Genomic DNA, 25459 nt, shown 5'->3' with positions numbered 1-25459 from the left:
TACAGAAGCACCTGAGAGCTGATATGCTCTACAGAGGAGGCAGGGAGGTGCAGCTGGGAATGGCGAGGAATCTTTGAAACCTCACAGCCCACCTGTAATGACTCTAGTGACCTCTGCAACTTTAACTTTTTCAAGGCTTACTTTTAATGATGGTTCTTTTTTTAAATTATTTGTTTTATGGATATGAGTATACTATAGCTGTCTTTAGACACACCAGAAGAGGGCATCAGATCCCATTACAGATGGTTGTGAGCCACCATGTGGTTGCTGGGAATTGAACTCAGGACCTCTAGAAGAGCAGTCGGTGCTCTTAACCACTGAGCCATCTCTCCAGCCCCTAATGATAGTTCTTAAATGTTTTAACTTCCCTTCTAGCCTACTAACTACCAAAGGTAGTGGGAAAGAAAGGATATTGGGGGGTAGAGGGGGGCTGGAGAAATGTGAAATGTAAGGTGGATCAATACATGCATGTTCTTAGTGAAGAACTTTCCTCGTGTGTCCTTTCGCATGCTTGCTTTCGCAGAACATCCTTCCACTGTGTCTGCTTCAGCTAAACATTCCTTTGCGCCCCGGCAGACCACCAACCAACCGACTTTCCAAAGACTTTACACTTCCTTCCATAAGGCCACAACTCCTCAGTCTTTGCAAACAGCCTCTACCAACTGAGGATCAAACATTCGAATACGTGAGCCTATGGGGGCCATTCTCATTCAAACCACCACACTGGATCTGGCCATAGTGGGGCAGACATACAAGGTTGAGCAGGCCAGGCTGAGCCAAGCGGCCCTCAGGAGACTATGGTAGGTCTCAGAAATCACCTCATAGCCTCAGCCGGAATCATTTGTATACGTCTCTCACCTCATCTAGGGAACATTACAAGCAGCCAGGAAGCCATGGGGAGGCTCAGGCACCTGTCCCCTGGGAGCTAACATCCACGTCACTGTCACTAGTGCAATGCAGCCGCCGCACCTCTTAGATTCTCTAACGGTTCCCACGGGAGCGCTGAAGGTAAATATGTTAATTTGACTTCAATCATGGCTTAAAAAAAAAAAAACATGCTATATTAGCTTAGGGCTCAGATCCTAAGAACCGCTTAGACATGTGTGTGCACTGCACGTCCTCAGCAACTGGAGGCTTACGCCCCCATTTCGGGCACCAGGAGGCAGGATGCTCCCCCAGAGTAAGCAACAGCGCCTCTTGGGTGGGTGTGGAGACCAGTGAGAAGCAGGGTGTTTACCCAAAGTGCCACAGTACGGCCGGGTACGGTGGGATTCTTACTTGGTCTGTCTGGCACACAACCACCCCACCCTCCCTGCTGGCCAGAGCAGTGGGTGCCATCCTGGATTCCAAGCAAGGGACATTTTCTCTAAGCACAAGGCATAAACCACTGAATCTGCTGTGCCAACTCTGGGAGCCATCCAGGCCAAAGTTCCTGGAAGTCCTCTGCAGGCAACAGTCAGACAGACACCTAGCTCTCAACTAGATAACAGGGACACTGTGACAGTACAGTCAAAAGCAGGACTCCTGGCCAGCCTCTCCTTTCTTCCAGCCGAGGGGATCATATGTTCCAGGAGAAAGGACATGGAGGTGCAGATCCCCTCAAAAGGAATGGCAAAGCTCTCCGGGTGGGAAGGTGGAGCTGGACCTGAGGGCACCTGGAGCTCAAGACCCTCTATCTCCTTCCATGGATCTCAGGAGCCCCAATCCCAGCTCATGTTGGATGTCAATGTGTTCACCGAGGCCTGGAGCTGGCTACACCTGAAAACAGGAAGCTGTGAGGCCTCCCTCGGTGGTCTATCCCTCGGTGGTCTATTCTGTGTCTAGGGACAGGAAGTTTCCAAAAATCCCAGGAAGTCTCAAAAACGCAGCAAAATCCCAAAATTCACACTGTGCGTTGAGCAGTCAGACCCATGTGCCCTCATTCCCGTGGGAATGGCCTGCAAGTCACTCACTGCAGTCGCTGTGGAAAGAGGAGCCCCGGATGACAATGGCTGCAAACAAGTGCTCCCTGCTACCAAGCTAGGGAGGCCCTCTGAGTCTGAACTGCTAAAGGCTGCCAAGATCAGCAGTGCCCACCAGGCACAGAGATGCATACCCCTCAGGAATGACTACTGTACTCTACAGAGACCCAAAAAGTAGAGTATGGCCATCCCCCTTCCCTTCCCAGAGCAGCCTCTCTTACACACACTCCTCTCTGGCCTGGGCCCCCTTGCTGCTCCACCTGGGGTGCCCCCCCAAAGGCATCCAAAATTCAGTCTAGGTTCTCTGAACCACAAGATGGGGTGTGCACTGCCAAGCGGAGTTTAGGAAGTTTGGCTGCATCCCATAGCACCAATCTTTCCAGCCGTGCAGACAGCACAATGTAGCCCACAGGGGTTCTTCTCCAATTTGCGAGTGTAACTGTGTAGACCAGGTAGGAGCCTGAGTAACAAAAGAGGCATCACAGAAGGGGCAGAAGGAAAAATGGAACCACCTTAGAGCTGGCCTGGCAAAACCAGGTATGTGTAGGAGGTACATGTCCAGGACAGTTGTCCCCTCCTGTCCCAGATACCCCAAGTGCACTGGAAGCTTTGTCATGGTCACCTGGGCCTGTGACCAAGGAGGCAAACAGCCCTGGAGAAAAATAACAGGGTGTTCCCGTATCCCAGAACCAAAGAAGACACAGGAAACGATCCCTGGAGGAGGAATCCCTGGCCAAATGGGACCCTTGAGGCCAGTTTGGAACTCTCCATCCCTCAGGCTTCTGGAAACCCAAGCAGCCACCTGGGCCTCTAGGGCAGGGAGACAGTGGTGTGGGACTGCTTGCCTGAGCTTGGCTGGCAGAGGTAATGAACTTATTCTCTCCTCTCCCCAAGTAGAGCTAAGGCAAACCCAGGGACAGGCCACTGCCTAGGGGCTCAGGACACTCCGTACCAGTTGGCCTCAGTCAGGATCACAGGGAGGGGCACCTGAAGCCTTAGGGAAGCTCTGGACCCACAGATGGTGAAGGCTGCCTACTCCTCAAGTCAGGACACAGACCCTGCCCTGCCTTAGCTGGTGTGGGGACAGGCCTCGCGTAGATCCCTCTGCCCTGTTGCAGAGTGGAGGGCCTTGAACCCCCAAGCCTAGCTCTGCCTATCTGTTTGGTTTCCTTGAGTCAGAAGCTTGGCCTCTGAAGGCTCAGGTTTACCTGTGTCCTCCCTGAAGAGGAGGGGGCTAGTGTGATTATGCCCAGGGCAGACCAACTAGCATACCTAGGAGATCTGTGGCCCATAGCACTGGGGCAGCTGAGTCCTACCAAACAACGCCTTCCTACTAGCACCTCTCCACAAATCCCTCCTGTGGCCCCCTTGGGGGACTCAGCTTGCATGGATCCTGAAGCAGCAAGGCCGCCATCCAACCACGCCACTGCACAGTCAGCACAACTCCTGGGTTCACTTTCTTCTCCTCTCAGGAAAAATCAGACACTGTCTTTTGTAGGCAACCAAACTGGCTTTTTTACTCATTTCCCATCTCACACAGTTTACCTCAAACCACAGTTACCCACTAGCCTTCTCAGGCCTGTCTAATTATAGAGCTCAGGGGAACACACAGGTTGTCTCAGAGCTGTTCCGCCAGTGTAGACCTGTGCTGAGGACATGATCTATTCGGTTTTCTCCTAGTAGGACTGAGAGGTTTGAAAAGAGCCCTCCTGACACTGTGCTGGTCCTCAATTCCAGAAACATCACTACCTCTGCTCTGAAGGTCAATATGTCCTCCCCTCAGCCCCTCAGGTCCCAGGGAGGAAAATCAGCTGGAGAGGGCAGGGACTGCTGGCAACTGTTCTTTGAGGGTCAGGACTGGGTTTCTGTTGTTGATTATTTGGGTGTTTAAAGGCACAACCTCAGGGCTGGAGAGATGGCTCAGTAGTTAAGAGGTTTTGGAGGTCCTGAGTTCAATTCCCAGGAACCACATGGTGGCTCACATCCATCTGTAATGGAATCCAATGCCCTCTTCTGGCATACAGGTTTCGTACAGCACTCATATGCATCACTCATATACATAAAGGCACAACCTCACTCTGTAGCCCCAGCTGACCTGGAACTCACTCTGGAACCCAGGTTGGCCTGGAAATCTTGGCAAACTTCCTGCCTTAGCCTCTCAGGTGCTAGGATTCTAGGATGAGCTGCCATACCAGTAGCATTTCACTTGTTTTGTGTTTTTTTTTTTTTTTTTTTTTTTTGAGATAAAGACTCATTATATTATCCTGGCTGGTTTTAAACTCCTAGACCCAAACAATGCCCTGTCCCAGGCTCAAGCAGCTGGTACCACAGGTGCATGCCACCTCACCTGTTTGGTAAAGAATTAAGGGCCACCTGGGCATGGTGCACATGTCTTTAATCCCAGCATTTGGGAACCAGAGAGAAGTGGACCTCTGTGTTTAAGGCCAGCACTGAGAAAGACTAGATGGGGGAAAGGGGGACAAAGTGAGAGGGAACGAGAGAAAGAATTAATTAATTCAGGGTACCCTCATCAGTATGTCCAAAACTGGGGAAGCTACTTGGCAGTCAGCAGAACTGGCACTGGGGTATGGAGGAAGCGCTCAGAGAGAAAAGGAAACAACAGGTAATGGGAGATCCAAACTTCACATAATCGCAGAAGCTCAGAAACCAGGGCCTCTGTGAATGTAAGGAACCAAACTAAGATGAGACCAGGATACCAGGCAGTGTTGGTGCTCTCCTCTAATCCCAGCATTCCAGAGGCAGAGGCAGAGGCAGAGGCAGAGGCAGACAGACCTCTGAGTTCAGGACCAGCCTGGTCTACTGAGTGAGTTCCAGGTCAGCCAGGGGTACACAGGAAAACCCTGCCTCAGAGAGAGAGAGAGAGAGAGAGAGAGAGAGAGAGAGAGAGAGAGAGAGAGAGAGAGAGAGAGAGAGAGAGAGAGAGAGCATGAATGTCACAGGGCAGTGACCCTGGAGAAGGTCCTCGAGTCGTAACTTCAAATATGGATTTCCTGTGGTTGGAGAAATGGTGTAGCAGTTAAGAACTATGTTTGAAAAGGACTGAATGGCAGCTCACGATTGTCTCAAACTCCAACTCCAGGGGCTCTGTTGCCTTCTTCTGTCATCAAGGGGCACTGTACTCATGTAGTGTACATGCATATGCAGTCACATACCATAAAAAAAAAAAAAAAAATAACTAAACCACAGCACTCAGGAGGCAGAGGCAGGAGTCTCTGTGAGTTCAAGACCAGCCTGGTCTACAAAGAGTTCTAGGACAGCCAGGGCTACACAGAGAAATCCTGTCTCAAACAAACAAACAAACAAACAAAGCAGAAAAATAAACAGGTTGGCTATAGGAGGGGGGTCACAAAGCAACCTGAGGTTCAGATCCACTTGTCCATCTACTTCCCTTGTGAGCTGGGACGACATCAGCGCCCCCATCCAGGAGCTGTGAAAGGCAGGTACGGTACCATACTCTACATCCCAGTATCCAGGCCTGTGGACCCAAATAAACCTCTAGTCTTCCTAATTGTCCAGTCTTAGGTATTCTACTCCAACAACAGGATGCAGATGGAGACGCGGGCCGAGAGACAATAGAAGCCCAGACTGTGAACCTGAGCTCAGGCCAGGGGCTGCTGGTACTCCCGCAGGCTGGCCAGGGCAAGAGAAACTCCCCACGGCCTGTACGAGACGAGTGCCACTTAACAGGACCTCAAGTAAACATTCTGCCCTTCAGAAAGATTTACGTTTCCAGCTCCTAGTCCTTCCCAATTGCGGTCCCATTCACGAGGCTGTCCTGACCACACTGTCTGCCGCAGCTCTGAAGGGACCCTGCTAGTATCAAACAAGAAGACCCAAGCACTTCAGGGTCAAGAGAGAGACAGATTCCAATCATGAGGTATGGGGATGCCAGGCTTGGACACATCACCACCTCTTCCCCACAGTCCCACAATCTAAAGAACAGGAGACGGACAGCAGCAGGGCCAGCCTGGCACCAGCTCTGAGCTTCTCTGTGTGGGCACATCAGGCTCCAAGGATCCCCAAGAACATGCTGCTTGCATCCAGGATGAGACCTGCGCCTCTGGCCTCTCAGGAGAACTCTGAGTTCAAGGCCAGACTGTTCTCAACGTGGAGTTCCAAGCTACATAGTGGGACTGTGTCTCAAAAAGCAGGAAGGGGTTGGGGGAACCTGCCTCTCTAGAAACAGTTGTTGGTCATAACATGCCTCTAGCATCCCTCACCATTCCATAACTCTACAGCTTCCTGCTTCTACCAAAGACACACACACTCAGGATCCCATGTGCCGACATTCCTCCACTGTAGCCACACAGTCCTCAACCAAGTCCAGCCTGAGAGACTCTGGCAATGAGCCAAGTGTGGCAACTCATGCCTATAATCCCAGGACACAAGAGGCTGAAGCAGGAGGATTGCCATAAGTTAAGGCCGGTCTGAGCTACACTGCTAGTTTTAGGACATTTGGGGCACAGTGAGAGACTGTCCCAAAACCAGAAAGAGAAACCTCAAACAACAGACAGACACGCTCTCCAAGTGATGAGGTGCACGGCATGGAGCACGCCACGGAGCATGCCACCAGCTCTAGCTGTAGAGGGGACACCAGAGGACACAGTGGTGCATGTGTGATGACAAGTATGAATCAGGGAAGCCACAGGCAGACCCAACGTCCTTCCAACTGGCCTGGCCTCTGGGTCAAGACCAAAAGAACTGAGAAGAGACAGTGGACCATCCCAGGTCAGCAGGGGCAAGGATGGAGGGTCGCCATCGTATCAGTGGAGGCCAGTAGGGACAGTGCTTGTTAACTGCATTCCCAGCAGCAGCACGTTCACCAGGCACACCGAGTGCTCCAGACGTCACATACAGCAAGGTGTACCTCACAAGGCAGATGAGCTTGGAAGATGTTAGAGAAGGAAAGTCCTCATCAGAGCAGACGATCCCACAGCTGACCTCAAGGGATGGGTCAGGACTCTACCCCAGGGGACCAGGCTTGCAGTGTACACCTGTAATCCTAGGACTGGAGAGGTTGGGGGAGGAGGATCAGGACTCGGAGGCCAGCCTGATCTACACAGTGGGGACTGTTTTCAAGAAAACAAACAAGCAAACAGAACCCCCAATACTCCAATACAAACAGGGCTAGTGAGATAGCTCGGTGGGGTAAAGCAGTTTGCCACAAGCCTGACTACCTACATTTGATGCTTGAAAGCCACATGGTAGAGATGTGGGGGGGGGGGGGGGGGGAGCATTCTCTTCTACAAGTTGCCCTTTGACCTCCACACTGTGCATACATGAGAACACACAAAGATACACACACACAGACACACACGCATACATACACACACAGACACACACAGACACACACACACACACACACACACACACACACACACACAAGGCAGGGGAGAGGGGGTTAATGTTAAAAAAATTAAACCAAACAACACTGGAATCCGAATTCTAGTTACCACCCAGCCAGCCACTGCTACTATTGCAGTGTAGCCAATAAACTGTTCTTTGAAAAAAGATATATAAATAAAATAATAAATCCCACAGATTCACTAAAAACATAAAGTTACCTTCTGGCCACACAAGTAACCAGAAGTGGCCTCTGCACCAGATGTCTTACTATGAAGGGATGTCCCCAGGTAAGAGCTGCTGAGTAGTTTTTGGAGCATGCACTGCCAGGGGGGTCACAGCCTGCACTGGCACCGGTAGGTAGCAGGTGGCTCTTGTCTGAACAAGATACACTAAAGTATGCAGGGTAACTTACTCCTAAGAGACCTGGGAAGAGTGCTTTAAACAGCACACGCAGCCTCTAAGTTTCATTATTGCTAATCTTTCCCTCAAGGATCTGAACTACAATGTCACCTGTCAATACTGGGTAGCCAGTGGATCAGTGGAGGCGGTGGTCAGCGGGGCAAGGATAGAGGGTAGACAGAATCACTTCAGAGTGCTCAGAAGGGCAGGGCTACCCTTCCACAACCCTTGGCCTCAGGCTGGAGGAGATCATGTCACCCTATCGGAGCCCAAAGAAGGGATCATAGACTTTTGGTCTATGGGTTATAGGTTCTGTCACCCCTCAGAAGAAGCACACAGAAGATAACCAAGGTCTTCCCAGCAAGAAAGGTAGTGGTCGGCCTTCCTAGAGGCCCCTGCCGGTAGGGACAGAGGTGTCTCCAAACCCTGAGGTGTCCCATACAGTGTTTGGGGGATGGAGTGGGGATTCTCAAGGACATCATGACATAACTTCCAGTGCCATGAACAACCTCCCGAGTGGTCTAGAGCCAAACCTCAGGGCAGCTTCCCATGACCCCAGGGTCCATGGGCTCTATCCTCCACACACTTGGTCACCTGGGAGCCTGCTGTGTGACAGGAGAGAAGCCAAGGCTGTCATTTTGCACAAGCTAACCCCACCGACACCGACATCAGAGACATCAGACTGACGAGGCCGCTGCTGGTCCAGACAGTGCCTGGCCTGACGCTCAGTCCCAGGTACGAATGGGGCTGAGGTGAGCTCACCTGCAGTTAGAGAGAAGAGGTGGGACAAGGAGACAGAGCACTGGCGCAGGCAGGGTCAAGGGTGCCTAGGCCTGTGGAGCAATACTTCCCTGCAATACGGGGTGGTTAGGACCCCAAGGATATCTCATTCTTTCAGCCTCCCCGACAGCTTCGGCTGGAATGCACCCCACACTGTTCCTGTGTCAGCCATGTCACCCCTGGGCTTCACTGTGACCCACGCGCTTCAGTTTCCAGGCCACTTCATGTGACACAGACTCACTGCTAAACTGGGTTACAATAATTAACACAGTGTCTGTCTCTCCTATCCCACAGCTTACATAAGCCTTGGCCCCATTTCCCGCCTTCGGTCCCCTCTGCTCTGTTCTTTCAAAGAGCTCTAGCTGGACTGCCACTCACATAGCCTCCGCTAGGCTTTGAGAAGCAGCAGATACTGCCTAAGCCCACCCTGCTGGCACGTACGGCAGAAGACACCAGCACTAAGGTTTTCTGTCCTGGACCAGAACCTCCAACAGGACCTTATTCACAAACAGGGCATTGGTGGGTTAAGAAGCTGAGGTGAACTCCTCCAGAGTTAAAGGGAAGAGGCAGAGACAAGGAGAGAGCAGGGAGAATGGTACAGGTAAGGTCAAGTGTGCATAGCACCCAAAGTCCTCCAGAGGCCATCCTAAGTGGGCAGAGTAGCAGCACACAGGAGAGGGACTGGCTAAGTCAGGAAGAAGGTAGCTTGATGTGATACAAGGTGGTCTTCCCAGAGCTCACCATGGATCAGCCCTGGCCAGAGACCCTGTTGACTAAAGTCGGGTGCTGGATGCAGTTCAGAGGTCATGATCCACTTCCCTCATTCCATACACAGAGAACCTAGGCCCTGGATCAGGACCCAACTGCAGTAAGGGTTGGGGCCCACACTCCAAGAGGACCCTGGGTATGAAAACCGGGCATTATGGGTAGAACCACTTGGAATAAGCATCAATATGATCCTTGAGGATGCCTCTATCTATTCCTGGCCTTTGCAAGTGCCCCTGCCTGCTCTGGGGAGAGAATACCTCTCTACCAGGTGCCAGCAGTCACACACACCCGCCCCCAGCTCTGGGAACACTCAGGCAGGTACCCACTTCCCATGCAGACCTTGGCACTGCATCCGGAGTTAGGGATACAGCAAGATTCAGTGACACCCAGTGGGTATCTTTAGGGAAGCAACTACTGGGCTTTCACTAGCAGCAGGTATACACTGTTTCTAGAACCCCAAAACAGGCCTTTCCGCTGTTTAAAGTCAGGGGCATTGCTCTGTGGAGCTCTGTTACAGTGGAACAAAAATGTTCTCCTAGCCAGACTGTGCTACGCCCATTAGGATGAACTGGGAAGGTAGATACATGAGAACACTTCCTTCCTATGATGGTGTAGCTCAGAGTAACCCCTTTCCCAGGTGCTACCCTATACTCTAGAAGCAGCCCAAACCCAGTGGTCCTACAACCAGTGGGACAACTGCCTCCCCTGGTTCTGTCTACTCCTCAGGGGCTGTTGAGTCACAGGAGCTTGAGTGCTGTGTCGAGGCCCAGCCACAATCATCATCACAGTACTGTCACCCCAGATAAATGCTACCCCCACATCACAGCAAGCCTGCCAAAGGCTTCTAGTTTCCTATCACTGTAGCAAAGTGGAGTCAAGGATGTGGGTGGGGCCCCCACAGACCTAAGGCTCAGGGCCGCTGCTAGGACATGAGGACCTTGAGGGCAGAGGCTGGTATGTGCGAGGAGAGAAGAAGAAAAAGCCTCAGCCCCAAGGACAAGGGCCCAAGCTCCAGGGAAGCCAGACCAGCCCTGCCTGCCAGGATTCCCAAGTCACAGGCAATTTGCATAATATTCTTTGCAAGTTAATATCAGACTGATAATGATCTCCCTCACAGCAGAGCGGCTGGGGCTCTGTTACAACACTAAGTAATCATATTTTAAATTATGTTTCCCTTTATAGAAAGGTGTTGCAGAAACATAGACATGAAATCTGTCTGTTGCAGCCCACTGCCAACCACCTGACCAGCTCCAGCACTGCCAGGTGCCCACGGAGCTGTCCCGGGAAAGCCAGTCCCAGGGACAGAGAGGAGCTGCTGGCCATGGGCCACATGAGCACGCAACTGCATATGTGCATACATATGCGTACCTATGCACACAAATCCCACCTGCCTGCCCGGAAGTCACACAGTCCTGCCCTGAACTCTCAACTGTCCTGGGAAGACTTGGGGAATCCCCCTTTATAGCCCAAAGCCCTAGCCAGAAACACCAGAGTGCCCTTAAATAGTCACAGGTAAAGGGGAGCGATGGGGGGGGGGGTCTCCTATCACACACACTCCAGCATCTTGGCTCTTCCCTGAGGAATGAGTATACCCAATACCCCAACCTGGCCCACATGCTCATCCCTCTAGCCTCTCCATCTTGCAAAGCCACACCCCAAATACACATCTTAAGGCCAAGGAGGGAGATGGGCTCTGAGCCTGCCCAGTGAGGGAGCGAGCTTTCCCATTTTCTCCTCTCTTCATTTCAGGACCAGGACCGGCCATTCAACCTCTATTTTCTTAAAAGCTTCCCCCCCCCTTCCCCTTTTTTTATTTAAGAAAAAAAAATCCAATTATAGCACAAATCTCTCAGCAGGGGTCAGTGTGGAATAAGAATAGCCAAAGTTAATGGACATGACACAGGCAAGATAAATGCCTGAAGGGTTTCGAAAGTTGCATGATGCAGATTTCATTAACATTTTAATTGTAATGTATCTTTTTAATCTTCTCTCACCCTAATGGCTTTATATCTTAAAAAGAAAGAAAGAAAAAACTGCTGACAACAACAAAAAGTATCAATATACAAAATTTAACAAAGGCGCTTAGCAGCACAATAGTAACTAGATTGAATGACCAAAAACTGTGTTAACATTGTGACTTTTAAAAGTAGAGTCAAGTGTAGCAAAGAGTGAATGGGCAGAGAAGAGGCAGGCTAAGGAAGAAGCCCCAGGCTCCGGTAGGGAGGGGATGACCTACACACAGGTAGCAGCCCACATCCCCAACAACCCCACCATTCAAATCCCCCATCTAGCAACATAGGAACCGGAAGAGAAAGACTCAGGAACCACCAGAGGATGGGCAAGCATGCCCCTCTCTTCCAAATAGGGTTGTGAGTGAGAACAGACACCCAGTGGCCCCATAAAAGGGGCTTCAGCATCTCATGGTGGAAAGATGGCCTCACCATCAGGTACCAGACCCTCCTATTCATCCCATCAGGGGCTGCAAACCACTCTTGACTATGGACATAGTTATTACCTCTGACTCTTATGGAAGTTTTCAAAGTGTTCTTGGATCTGTCTACAGAGGAATCGGGACATTTTATTTTCAATCAACAAACACTCCTTGAGGGCTGGCTTTGCTGGACCCAGTGTACTTTACTGTAGATCCTCCTGCCTTTCAGAAGGCAATCCCTCCCCACTGGAATGCCAGGGGGCAATGGCCACCCCAGGATCAGACAGCTCACAGGCCTGACTCCCTGCTCACCCCCAGTGACTATATATGGGCACTTTTAGGCCCCAAGTTGTTCCCGCCCCACCCCACCCCTGCCTGCTTCCCAGACACCAGCAAGGGGCGGGCCTGGAGCTGGAGGCCCATCTGTGGCTGGATGCCCTCCTGGATGCCAGGCCTGGTGCAGGGAGGAGGGGCATGATTTCTAAGAGCCCCAGCCAGCCCTTCCCTGGGGACCTGGAAACAACTCTAGAGAAAAAGCCTCCTTCTCCCTGAGACTGAACCAGCCTCCCCTTAAAGGGCCAGCAACATTCTCACCAAGGGTCTCATCACCCCAAGGGCATTAGGCCAGGCAGAGCCAGCTTGGAGACCTAGGGTGGATCCCAGGGAGGGTGGGTCACACAGCCTTGAGAGAGGGCAAAATCTCTAGTAATCTGGCCTCAAATTCCTAATCCGGCAGCTTCCCAGAACCCAGGCCTGGCACTGCAGACTCCAGGGCAGGCAGAGCCTGGGTCAGAGTCCGTTCTCTGTCTGCTCATTCTCTGCTAGGCTCAGACTCCTCTCTGGGCAAGAGACAATGTGAGCTCCAAATTGAGGACACAGAGACTCCTCTATGTTCACAGGCTTGTAGTCTGGGAGAACCAGACACAGAGGGCTCTGCTTCTAAAACCCAAACTTCCAATGTCAACGACAGGCCCGGCCACCTGCAGCAGAGAGAGCAGTCTGGCTCTAGGAACTCGCAGGAGGCCAACAGGAGGCAGCCTAGGAAAAGTGAAAATCTGCTCAAGCAGCAACACAGCTTGCCAGGATCCTTGCATTGGAGAGCAGGCCAGAGCGGCCACCTCAGCCAGATCACATGCTGCTTCCACAGTAGTAGGGGCCCAGCTAGGGGTGGGGGTGGGGATGGTGTAAGGCTGAAAGAAAGAAAAACCAGAAAGAGGCAATGGTGGGCAAGGCTCTGAGCAGGGCTACTCACATCTGAGAAACTTGGTAGAGACTGCTGGGCGCTAACTAAGCTTCCCCAACCACTTCATGATAACTCAGGGCCAGGCTGCTCACACTGCCTGAGGAGAGAGCGGCGGTACCCCTTCATCACCTGATGACACTCAGGCACAGCAGACTTTACACACTTCCCACCGGCCAGTGCAGGGAGCCTACACCTGCCAGGAACGGCGAAAGCCCAGTGTCCCAGGGGCTGGCGGTAACTGCCCCTTGCATTGAAAAAGTATCTCTTGCATTACCACATGGCTCTGCTCCCTTCTCCAAAGGGCCAGGCCTGGAGAATGTGTAAGGACACATACTTGTAATCCCGGGTCTTAGAAGGCTGCAGGATCAAGGGTTCAAGGTCATCCTCGGTTACATATTGGGTTCAAGGCCAGCCTGAACTACGGAAGATTCTGACTCAAAAAAAAAAAGGAAGAAAGAAAAAAGAAAAAGCAAAGCAAAAACAGGTCTCAAAGTCCACGCAGGTTTCCTCAGATCAGGGTGACCCCTAGAACATCACCATCCAACTCCATTCCCATTAGCCACAACTCTTCAGAGCTGGAAGGCAGCCTATGTCAGCCTGAGAACTCAGGTCCAGCAGGAGGTCAGCATGGGCCAGACACACATAAGCAGCTACCAAGGCAAGGGTGGGGACCTGCAGAGACAGCAGCACATACTGGGCCAGGGATGTGCACACAAGTCCCTTTCTCTGACCCTTACACTGAGGGTGTGTGGCTTTGTGGCAGAGGAAGGGAAGGGACTGAGGTCTGACAGTGGTTCATGGTCACTGGACCAACAATCAGCACACACACCCTCAGCAGGCAGGGAGGCCTGGTGGTTCACCTCACCCCTACACCCAAGGAGACTTCGATCCACCGTAAGCTCTCCAGAGAACTCCCTGGAAGTCACCAGGTGGGAGGAAGATAGGAGATGGGGTGACTTCATGGGCTACGGCATGCAGAGAATAGGTCTGGGGCATCAAGTACAGAAAACATGGACAGCCAGAGTTGGCAGGCACTGGGTGCCACACACCTTCTAGGATCAAGGATGTCAAAGGCATGGATCTAAGAGGCAGGGACTCACATTCTGTTAAGGCAACCACAGCCCTCAGTTTCTGCCCCATCAGTGCTGGACCCCATGCCAAGACCTGCCTAGATCACACTGGCCACCATGTAAATCAGGCAGAAAGGACCTCTATGGCAAACAGGACTCTGTGGCACCCCAGCTCTCCACCTCAAACCACTATTCTGATAGGACAGTGCAGAACTAGTCTGAAGAAAGAGGTTTGGGAAGGTTGTCCAATTCACACGCAAGCCCACTCCTAGGAAGCACACTCTGGGCACCCACACATAATGCCGTTAGTCCACAGAGCAGACCGATGGTGGAGGGTGAGCAGCTCAGAAGCAGCCTGGTGCTCAACTCTTGCAGCACAAGCGTTTCTCTCTGATAGTGTTTCCCAGCATTCTAAATGGCTTCCAGCTCCCGGAATCACCCAGCACCATCCTGCCATGGGCATGACTGCTGAGGAAAGATCCGGGCCACTGTGAAGTGACAGGAGATACCTTGTTCTACTGTGCTAATTCCAGCCAGCTGGCCCAAAGAACAGTGGCCAACCGCCCTGGGTCTCACCCAGTGAGGAAGTGTCACAGAGCATCCTTGAGGGAAGGAAGGGTAAAGGACCCTGGTGGAAGAGTGGCTGGCTCCACGGGCCTGGAGAAAATAGTTGGAGGGTGAGACAGGAATGTTGGCTGTCCACCCCGTAGCTGAACGCGCTTTGTCCCCTCAACTGTGCAATGAAAAGTCACAGCTAACCCTCCCAGGACATCGTCTTTAAAGACCACAGTGTGCAGGGCACCATGGAACATCCTGCTCTCACCCTTCATCAAGACGGAAACAAAAGGGAGTAGCAGTCAAGAATTTCTAGTCGAGGACAGAAAAGGAAACCAGAGGCAGAAGAGCAGGACCAGAGGGCTGCACCAGAGAGGACCAGAACATGAACGCGCACACACGAATATGCACATGAATTGCTCAGAAGGAAGGGCTTTACTGGACCAAGAACCCAGCCAGGCCAGCCAGGATCATGGCCCAGCCCACTCCACCTTAGACGGACTCAGCCGCAACACTCCTCAGAGCTACACCTGAGCTCTGAGTATAGGGCCCAACAAACACCTCCATCCAGAATCTCCAAGGAGAGGGAGTAGGGCACAGTGGGTGTTGCCGGTGAGGTCAGCTCCCAGGAGCAAAATGGGGGGGGGGGCAAACCCTAGGGTTCAAGAAGCACCAGGAGGAGATCAGCAATAAGCAGCGCGGAACAGATCTGCCCATGAAATGCAGGGCTGAGGCGACCCCAAAGGCTCCTGTAACATATGCACAAGAGAAGCGGGAACCGAGTCCCAGCCTCGAGCGAAAAACCGTGGAGACTGCCAATCTCACCTCCCTCAGCCCACACACCCTTGAGTTTTCTTGGAGAAGAGTCCGGAGACATGAACAACTTTGAGATGTAGAAAAAGGGACAAGCCAAGAGCCCCCTCCCACTGCAGCGAAACCCAGTGTCTCCCAAAGTTGGAGTTGGCACCGGAGAAAGGGAGGCAGTGACGACCCCTGGCACCAAACGGCCCACCTAGCTAAGGAAGACGGACGCGGGCCGAATCTGATGCGCAGACGCGCTGCCTCTGACCTGGCCGGCCAGGAGGGGTGTGTCCCCTGCGCTCTGGCCAGAGGCCAGTGTCATCGGGGCTTCCCCTCCAGTGCGGGACGAACCGGGGTCTCCCGTGGCCAGACGACCCCAACGGGAAAGGAAGGCGCTAGCGCGCCCGGAGTGCCGGCTTTCGCCGAGCCCGGGCCCGGCTTTGGGCCGGGACACCTCGGCGAGCCGGCCTCTCCGTCCTGGGGCCAGCGCGCAGCTTCAGCGCGGCCCGCGCCCCACTCGGCCGCACCCCGGGCGCGCGGCGGGCACTGCGGCAGGCGGCGGGTGCGCAAGTTGGGCAGCCGCGCCGCCAGAGTTTGCAGGAAGTGCAGGCGGGACGACTGGCCCGCAGGGAAACGGCGCGACGCGCGCCAAGTTGGCCGTACCTGCGGGCACCCGGCCCAGTCCGGCCTGGGCAGCTGCGGCGCCGCCCGCGGCAGGAAGTGCTCCGGCGTCCCCGAGCTCCGGCGCCCGCGGACTTTCTCCGACCTCGCCCAGCACCGGCGGCCGCACCGCGGCGGGGGCGGGGCGCGGGGGAGGCGCCCGCGGGCTGTTTAAAGGGACAGAGCGCCGACCGCGCGCGCGCGCACTCGTCGCCAGGTGGGCGCGGGAGTGGGAATCCTAGAAGGGTCGGGTGGGAGATCTGGAGAGTTGCTGCGCCGTGCCTTCAGATCGCTTAGCGTCCGAGCCTGCACCGGGCACCGAAGGGGATGGGATCAGTGGCCGAACAGGAGTAGGACTTGGGGCACCGAGCCTCAACCTTTTAATTTCCCGTGGCCGCATTTGCACCCACCAGCCTTGGATGGGAAATTGCGTGACTGAGCAGCCTTGGAATAAGTACCACCGGGCCCTGGTGCCTGCTGCCCACCGACTTACAGCCATGTAGAGGAGGCTCTGGCAGTACTTCAGGCCCAGTGGGATTCAGGCGTGTCACAGTGTCTCCAGACATGGTCAACTGTGCTCTCTGTTTGCTCGAGGCCACGTTCTCATGGACAGAGATCTGATTTTAAGTCAAGTGCTTAGAAATAAAACCGGCCACGCACCTCAACCTCAAAGTAACCAGGAGCCCCCTTGATTGCCCTCCCAGCCTGAGTCCTTGTGAGTGCTCAGGCACCAGCACCTTGCAAGGGTCGCAGCCATTTTGACCCTATGCTCACATAAGGGTGCTTGCAGAGAGAATGGCGGCAGGAAAGAGGTCATGAGCAAGGTCACTGGGGAGGAAGGGCATTAAGTGAATAAAAGTTGGCCCATCCCTCCCAAGACCTTAACTGCTGACTAAGGTCATTATTAGGCATTTGCTTGGCAGAGCATCTCAGACCCTGGCTTCAATCTTTGTCCATGCTTTTTGGTCATAACTGACTCGTAGCCTAAACTTGGCTTCAGCTCTGCTTCTAGAAAACACTTCCTACACCCCAAACCCTACCCTGACTACACAGACTCACACACACACACACACACACACACACACACACACACACACACACAAGCTCAGCCCACCAGGAAAAAGGATATGGAACCTCACTCCTGACTTTCCCCAGAACCCCACTTAAATCTAAATTTGGTCCCAGGTCCAAACCTCCACCCCCACACTGTCAGCCTATTGATGGCTGTCTGCTATATTCAGGGAAACTGAGGAAAAGGAGCAAGAGTCTACACGCTGGAGACCCTCTACCACACGTGGCTGAACTAGAAGTAACTTGGCTAAGCAAGCCGGCCGGAAGCACCAGCGATGATGCTTTCCTGCCACCTACTCCATACAGGTGAGTGGGAGCAAGGCTTTACCAAGCCTGAGCCAGGCTGGAGACCGTAACCGCAGAGGATTCCTTCAGGCTCCTAACTTTAAATTCCAGCTCCAGTGCCTTTATTCCCAGCACTTGGGAGGCAGAGGAAGGAGGAGTTCGAGACCAACCTGGTCTACACGGTGAGCTCCAGGAAACCAGAGGCTGTCCGTGAGACACAGTGACCAGGGCTAGGTCACTATGTACAGAAGGGACCCATAGACGGAGATGGTGCCAGGAACCTCTCCCATACCCTCTACTGAGCCATTTAGCACCTTTCAGTGCACATCTGGTTCTTCCTTTACCTCTGTAAAAGTTACTGTTAATGAAACATGTGGCAAAGCCAATGCCCAGGACTTCCTCTTATGCTGAATGGGAGCACTGCTCCCTGCCCAAAAAACTATTTTTTGGCTTGTTTGTTTGTTTTTTCAAGACAGAGTTTCTCTGTGTAACCCTGGCTGTCCTGGAACTCACTCCATAGACCAGGCTGGCCTCGAACTTTCAGAACTGCCTGCCTCTGCCTCCAGAGTGCTGAGGTGAAAGGTGTGCGCTATCACCACCTGGCTCATAAACACTTTCTTTAATGAGTGTGAGATTTCAGACTTGGGACAAACAGCTGAGGGGCCTATTTAGTAGGTGAACCTGGCTGTCAGCTTCTTCCAGTGCCCACAGTCCCGGTTACAGGGTCCTCCTAGTTGGCATGCCCAGCCCTATACCCTGAACTGTCCCACCCAGGACACTGGGTTGCTTTTCCTTATATAATCCGACCATTTTGGTTATCCGATCTTTGTAACTTTGGGCCTCCTGGCTGCTGCACCTGGTTCCCTTCTCCCCTCTTCCCCCCTTTTCTTTCCCCTCTTCCCCTCCCCACATGGCCCGGCTCAGTCTAGTCATGTCTACTCTGCACTCTTCTAGAAGTCCCTGCCTCTGACTACACTCCCACAGATCTACAATAAACCTTTTCTTCTACCATACCTAGGACCAGCCCCCTTCTTTCTTTTTCTTTCCTTTTCTTTTTTTCATTCAATGATATGTTAAGAAAACACCAGATGTCTCCGTGGATAAAGCCCTTGCTGTGCAAACTCGAGGACCAAGGTTCAGGTTGCCTAGACTCACATAAGGGCCAATCGGACATGACTGGTGACTGTGGGTTTAGGTCAAAAGCCTACCTCAGTAAATAAAGGGAGAGGAGCATCATCCTTTGCTTCCACATGTATGTGCAGACGCGTGCCCACACATGCCCACAAACAACTGTACCTGTGCAGAAGAAGGCAACAGGTAGCAGTTATTTCTCACACGCACGCGAGCATTTGCTTGTCTCCTTGTATGTTTTCTTTTGCGAGCATGGAATAGTTACAAATTCTGGCCTGTGCCTGGGCTCATACTGAGAACATTGCCTAACGCAGCATTGACGACGAACCTGAGGTCAGCCCTCCTAATTCCTGTTTTATACATGAGAAGAATTCGGTTGAGGAGGAAGACGTGGGAAGCCCAGGCTCACCTATTTGATGTTCTGTAGTCGAGAGTCTGCAGAGTGAGGGCCTGTGCAGTGCATTCCCTGCACTTGGTCAGTGTGCAATAAGACTAGCATGTGGCCGCAGGACATAGCTTGGTGGCAGAGTGCTTGTCTGTCCTGCATGAGGCTTTGCCGACCATCAGCCTTGCTAACAACAAAGTCTGTGAAGGGCAGGCTCACCTCCACCTCAGCCCTCAGGGTCTTCCCCCTTTTATCTGGAAAACACCAGACTAGGGGTAGCCATAAAGGCGGGGCCCTAAGCACCCACGTGCTAGAAACTTTACCACACAAAACTCTTGTTTTCTTGGGAATTCTGAAAGCTTAGGAGCTTTCGCCCTGAGGACTGAAGTCCCCAGAGGCCTCTGAGTAGGCTCCAGGGTGTGGGTCTGAATGCCTAGGACGAGGATGAGACCTGCTTCTTTCAATTCAAGGCCTGTGCTTCTTCCACCCATGATGTTACTCAATAAATACCCACAAACCACCTTCAGCACTATAACAAGTGATGGCTTCATTGGATGGACTTCCTGTCACCCTTCTCACACCCCAGATATAAGCTGCCTCCCCCACCCCAGTTCTGGGACTCTCCTGCCCCAGTGCCTTTGTCCCTGCTGTCATGAGAATTAGCTATGCCTAGCTACCCATTTCCAAATACGACAAAGAGACGAGTAGTGGGCCTGGTTGCCAGCATGCCTAGGTCTTCAGCTCGTGGAATCAGGAGAATCAGAACGCCAAGGTCCTCTTCAGCTACATAGCAAATTCAAGGCAAGTCTGGGCCATTGTGGCACCTGCCTTTAGTCCTAGCACTTGTGGGGCAGAGACAAGTGAGTTCAAGGTCAGTCTAGTCTACATAGTGAGTTCAGATCAGCCAGGGCAAATATAGTAAGTTCCTGTTTCCAAACATGCACACATGCATGCACACAAGTGTGCAGAATACAAGAAAAACAAAGGAATCTTATCCAATATGTCTACATTAGGAAGAGGGGCAAGCAAAGGGGCCAGTGAGTCCAAAGAATGTTTACAGGGTTCTGACAGGTTCAGGATTAAACAGAGGGCAAAAAAAAAAAAAAAAAAAAAAAGAGTTCAGCGTCCCTGACCAACTTGTGGTCCTGCTCACCACTGGCCCATCATGGTTTCTGCTCTGGTCTGTCCTGTAGGTCGGACTGATAAGCTATTACACTGTTAACATGTCCAATGCCTTTCGAACCTAGGGTTTTACACAGGCTATGCAAAAACTCTTCCACTGACCTAGGGCTCTGTTCCCAGCCCTAATATGTTCATTTTGAAGGTTCGTATCTTTATCTAGGAGGAAAGTCTATCCCGTGGGCCTTGGGAAGCCAAGAGGGATCTACAGGGGAAGATTAAGGATGACAATTTATATCTGTCGCCTTCAGCCAAAGAAAGGAGACAGTTGAAGGCAGATACGCCTTCGTCCTGCTTTCGGTTACTTTGTGGGCCCAAGTGAGGTTTTTAGCACAAATTCACCTCCTCCTCGTCTTGTTTTAAAGCATCTCGAGTGACACAGTCTGGCCTTGAACCCACCATGTAGTTTAAGATGCCCTTGAACTTCTGGCCCTGCTCCTTCTCTTCACATGTCACAGGTCAGGCGTGTACTACCGTACCGGGGTTATTTGGTGCTGGAGGTCAAACCCAGTCTTTGTACTTTGTACATGCCAGACAAGCATTCTATTGACTGAGTCACATCCTTAGTTCCCCGAATGTCTTATAAATGCCATTTCCCCTCTGCATGAAAGAGTCCCATGGGCTACCTGGCACTCCTGTCCATGCTTGACCTACATATACAGGTACAGGCCCTGTTTCTCCATACTGTCTGGGCTCTGGCTGTAGCAACCCACAGATGTCTGCAGCCCGAGAGCCTGAGGCTGTCTGTCTCCCTGTCCTGGGAACTGCCCGGGGACGCGATGGGAGGTTCACAGGCTGGTAAGGGACAGATACCTTCACCATCGCCTGAGTGCTGGCACCTCTAACTGCACTAGGTACCCGGGGTGCCTAGTGATTGAGACCAGACCCTTCCACAGGCCTTTGCCTGAAGTGCTAGACTCAGAAGGCTGTGTCCTCCATAAGAAGGCTGTGTCCTCCCCATAGGAAGGCTGTGCTCCCCAATAGAAACCCAGCAAAGTAAACCTCCCAGGAATGCAAATGGGCAAAGGCTGTTCCAAGCAAGACTAGTCTAGAACACAATCAGGGTTTCATTCCACCACCGAGCAGGGGCTGCAAACTGAACTCTTGCCAGAGCACAGTCCTGTTGGTCAGCTTTGGACAGCAGACCATAATTATCTTATCTCCGGGCACAGAGGCTGGATATCCAGCTTACCTGGCACAGGAAGTTGGGGTGTATGAGCGGCGTCCCCCATGCAGCGCATCCCACACAGGTTCTTCCCTTGTATCCCACCCCTAGCCTCTAGTCTCTTAGTATTACCCATCCTGTGAATGGGTATGGACCACCCATTCCCTGTTTGGGGCCACAGGCCATGTCAATAGTCCCTGCACAGGGTCTACCTCATACCAGGAGTCACCCTGAGCTTCAGGGACCTGCACCCTTTCTAGCTCTTTCTGAGCTCTGGCTGGCTGGCCCAACTCAGCTGTCCTGGCTCCAACTCCTCTCCAAGAGGTTGATTCAGTCTGGCTTCTCCCTCAGCCTAAGTTGCTCTGCTTGGCCTCAAACTAACTCTGGCAATCTCTCTGTCTCTCTGTCTCTCTGTCTCTCTGTCTCTCTCTCTCTCTCTCTCTCTCTCTCTCTCTCTCTCTCTCTCTCTCTCAAGATTTATGTATATGAGTAAACCATTGCTGTCTTCAGACACCAGAAGAGGGCATCAGATCTCATTACAGATGGTTGTGAGCCACCATGTGGTTGCTGGGATTTGAACTCAGGACCTCTGGAAGCGCAGTTGGTGCTCTTAACCGCTGAGCCATCTCTCCAGCCCCTGGCAATCTGTTCTAATCTTCTGGCTTCTTCTCCGTCTCTGGCTCATTCTCTCTTCAACCTGTAAAACTCCCCCAGTACAACTGCCTCCTTTCTTCTCTCTGCACTACTCCTCGAGTGACTTCCTCTTCCTCTCTCTTCTTGTGAGAGTTGGACATATCCTATTCTGTCAAATCTTCCTCTGATTTGTCACTTTATCTGCCACACAATTAGACATCACTTTCAAATATGGGTACTTCTTTCTACAAATTAACTTTATCTTCATTGCTTGGGGTTAAATGTGTGTAGTAAGGCCAGATGTATCTGTGCGTTTCAACCAGGGATTGAGGTGCAAAGGGCTGGGCCACAGCACGACTAGAAATTGTTTTTTGTCTTTTTAATAATAAAAACAATCTCAAGGTTCACATATGATCTTGCAACAAGCTTCTTATGGTCCTCTGTCTCAGCAGGGAAGGTAGACCCCGTGAATACACTGTATCAGCAAGTTTTGGGTACTGGGTACAGGTTAGCACAGTGTTTTCCCAACATGCACATACCCCTGTGTTCTGTCTTCAGCACTGCATCAACTAGGTGTGGTACGCACTCTTAATACCATCATTTGAGAGATGGAGATAGGAGGGCCAGGAGTTCAAGGTCATCTTCCGTGTCATGGTAAGTTCAAGGCCTGAGACCGGCTGCTAGTCCTGGAAACCTCCAGCCTCCACACAATCTTATCTAGGCCTAGACTGTTCTCAGCCTCTGAGACTGACTGCTGAGTAAGTAAGGAGGACAAAGCGAGGTTCCACATCACCCTCAATGCGGCAGCTGATGTGGAAAAAATGAAACAATCGGGGCTGATGAGGATATGGGGAATTTAGCGTCCTATGCATGGCTGGAGAAATGTGGCCAGGCGGGGGCCTGGAGAAGTCACACGGCAGGGCTGGAGAGATGGTTCAGCGGTTAAGAACACGCTACGCTTGCAGAGGACTTGGTTCAGTTCCCAGCACCCACGTGGTGACTCACAGCCAGCCCCACCCCCATCCCCCTCAGCACACCTCCTCTGAGTGAGCACCCCAAAACAGGTGAAAGCAGAGGTGTGCGGTGGGTAGCAGTGGTTGAAGCTTATCTAGCACGTATACGGCTCTGGGGTCTATACCCAGCATCACCGATACAAATAATTAGATACAATAATTTAAAATAAATTCAATCAATCGATCAATAATCAATGCAAGCCGGTCTGAGCGAGATTAGCTGCACACTGGTGTGTATGATGGCATTCCAGTCAACGGTGGAGGCAACGGCAATGAAGGACCCATCCACACTGCAGCAGCCCCGGCCTCTGCAGGGAAGAAGTTTGACACCACAGGGATGGCTCTGAGAATGGTGGCCCACTCTCAAAGGGAGCCTCTGCTCCAGCGAGCTCTCTGGAATCCTCGGGTCCCGGAGACAAAAGGCAGAAGGTGGCCTTGCGGGAGGGTTTAAGTAGAGATAGTTTCTACAGGGATGGGCTCTGGTGACAGTTGTCCATTTTGTACTCTGAAACCTTTGAGATGGTGCAGTCTATGATGAATCCTTAAAGTGCCCTAAAGGTACCAGGAGGGCAGGAGTGAACCGCTTCTGGCCCCCACTGCTGAGGTGGCCCTGGAGAGAACACTGAGAGCCACCCTGTGTTGTGGCCTGTCCCAACAAGCCAAACCCTTCCTACATTGTATGAGCAAGAACCCTAGAGCTGCTCATGGCAACTGTCCCCTGTCCCCAAGGCAGAGGTTTCTCTTGTACCTCTATTTATTTCACTTTTTTTTTTTTTTTTTTTTTTTTCCGAATTGGTTTTTTTTATTTCTAATTGGTTTTTTTTAGACAACGTCTCTGTATGTAGCCCTGGCTATTTTGGAACTTGCTATGTAGTTCAGGCTGCCACAGACTCACAGAGATCCACCTGCCTCTGCCTCCAGAATACGGGATTAAAGGTGTGAGCCACCATACCCAGCCTGGTGTCTCTTGACTATAGGTTGAAGGACGCACGGGTCATGCACATCCAGGTTTCCTGGGCACCCCCCCCCCCCCGGTTTCACTTCCCAGACCAGAGCAGAGTCCTCCCTCAATTCCTGCCTCATTGGCTTAGGTTTGTAAATTTGCTTCAGAAAACCGGAAATGCCAGAGTCTCTGAGACAGTAATGCTAGAGTTGGCTGGCCAACCCTGACTGTTGCTTCATCTCATGGATTTGGTGCCGTTCCATGGACCCCTCAGCCCTACTGGAGGCTGAGCCAGGGTGGGCATGATGGGCCTGGCCCCCCAGTGTTTGCAAGCTTGGCAGCCAAGAGGCCCCTGGCTGCCTGTGATCTGGCCGCATGGTTGAGCAGGTGAAGAGCGGAATATGCCCACTGCTCACTTTCCTGCTTGTAGAACAGCCCCACTCACTTCACTGGTGAAATTCTGAGCAGAGTCAGGTTCAGCTAGCCTCAGACTGATCCATCTCCGTTTTTTGCAATAAAGCTATACAGGATGATCCTTTGCTTAGCAGTTGGATGCCGCTGGAGGCTGAAATAAAAATGTTCACCTAGACTGGGCTCCTAAGAAGGCCTCACGTGGGCAGCCTCTGTGTTCCTGTGGCCACCACTGGACTCAAGCTGAATTCACAAGCCTGAGTCGTAGCATCAGGCAGCCGCTGGAGTTGAATCGCACCTCTGTGTTGGTCCAGATCCAAGCATTGAGGGTTGTGGTGAAAGCTAACAAGATCCATCACAGTCTCTGACAGGCTGATGTGGGGACTGGGCCTGAATGCTGGAGTCTTGCTCTGAGGTGATTTGAATAAGAGTGGCCCCCATAGGTTCATATATTTGAATGCTTAGTCAGCAGGGAGTGGCACTGCTTAGAAGGATTAGGAGGTGTGGCCTTGTTGGAGGAATGTGTCACTGGGGGTTGACTTTGAGGTATCAGAAGCTCAAGCCAGGCCCAGGGGCTGTTTCTTCCTGCTACCTGCAGGTTGGACCAGATGGAGAGGCCATGTCTCCACAGCCTATCAGTCTCCCATGCTCCCTGCCATGATGACAATGACATAAACTTCTGAAGCTGTAAGCGGTTCTCAATGAAATCCTTTCTGTTTATAAGAGTTGCCGTGCCCTTGGTGTCTCTTCACAGCACTAGAACACTGCCTAAGGAGCCTTCTGTTCACCACAGGTGCGCCTCTCCGCACCCCTGGGCCCTTCGTGCAGATGCTCACTGATTCCCTGTCAAACAAAGAACAGGACCCACATCCCTGTCCAGACCCTGAAAGGGTGTGACCAGGAGACGCCGGTGGGCTCTTCATCACCACCACCACCACCACCACCATCATCACCATCACCACCACCACCACCATCACCATCATCACCATCACCACCACCACCACCACCACCACATCAACACCAACACATCACCACCACCACCACCACCACCATCACCAACCACCACCATCACCACCACCACCACCACCACCACCATCATCATCACCACCATCACCACCACCATCACCACCACCACCATCATCATCACCATCATCACAGAGTGTGGATCTCTCTTTAGGACAGGGACATATGTGGGCTCCTAGCCAAGA

The 25459-nt window shown here is 52.3% G+C and overlaps 1 protein-coding gene across 1 annotated transcript in view; it reads right to left on the bottom strand.

Moving 5' to 3' along the window:
- Positions 1-16142, bottom strand: part of Nacc2 (NACC family member 2) — a 66318-nt gene extending 50176 nt beyond the window's left edge. Inside the window, exon 1 of the mRNA XM_032903051.1 lies at positions 16039-16142. The gene's annotated coding sequence lies outside the window, so the exon portion shown is untranslated. The remainder of the gene's footprint in view (positions 1-16038) is intronic.
- Between the last annotated feature and the right edge of the window lie 9317 nt (positions 16143-25459).

The sequence above is a fragment of the Rattus rattus genome, chromosome 5, assembly GCF_011064425.1.
Source record: "Rattus rattus isolate New Zealand chromosome 5, Rrattus_CSIRO_v1, whole genome shotgun sequence".
Classification (NCBI taxonomy): domain Eukaryota; kingdom Metazoa; phylum Chordata; class Mammalia; order Rodentia; family Muridae; genus Rattus; species Rattus rattus.
Note: the sequence above shows the minus strand (reverse complement) of the source record. Positions and strands in the feature narration are given on the sequence as shown.